The following is a 648-nucleotide window of genomic DNA, read 5'->3' as shown; positions in this document are numbered from 1 at the left end:
GAGAGAGAGAGAGAGAGAGAGAGAGAGAGAGAGAGAGAGAGAGGCAGAGAAAGAGAGAGACAGACAGAGAAAGAGAGGCAGTGGGCTTCTCGCTTCGCTTCAGGACTTCGAATGGGCGTGCATTACCGCAGCAGATGGTGGTCGTCGTGATTGCAGCTGCCTCTGAAGGACACCTGCCGTTTCTTTCGGGCAGCTATCGGAATACCTATGCTCTCTTCACCGTCGCCGCTCGCGTGATTTCTCGATTTCGACGGAATCGCGACCGCCTTTCTTCCTACCTCCGCGAAAGAGAGAAAACAATCTTTCCTCGCGACGGAAAATTGAATGTGCGTAACGGACCGCGGCTGGGCAGTTTGTTAACGCGCGTTTACTCGCACCCGTTGGGAGCAAGATCGCCTGCAATATTAACGCACACCTGCATAAAACATGATCGATACACCGTTAAACATGTACATAATCGTTCGCTCACATACGTAAATTGAATTCGATTATGGATGAACCATAAACGCGTCACGCGCCTCATGGTTTAGCCGTGATGCGTGTAACAGTGATTTGCATGTCGTGTCTCGAATCTCCTCGCAATGTCGTATTGAACAGGTGCGCGAAGACCGGTCGGTCGTTCATGATGCCAGTTCACCAAAGATACCT

The sequence above is a fragment of the Odontomachus brunneus genome, unplaced genomic scaffold, assembly GCF_010583005.1.
Source record: "Odontomachus brunneus isolate Ranch 3 - 2012 unplaced genomic scaffold, Obru_v1 Obru_scaffold_259, whole genome shotgun sequence".
NCBI classification, from domain to species: Eukaryota; Metazoa; Arthropoda; class Insecta; order Hymenoptera; family Formicidae; genus Odontomachus; species Odontomachus brunneus.
Note: the sequence above shows the minus strand (reverse complement) of the source record.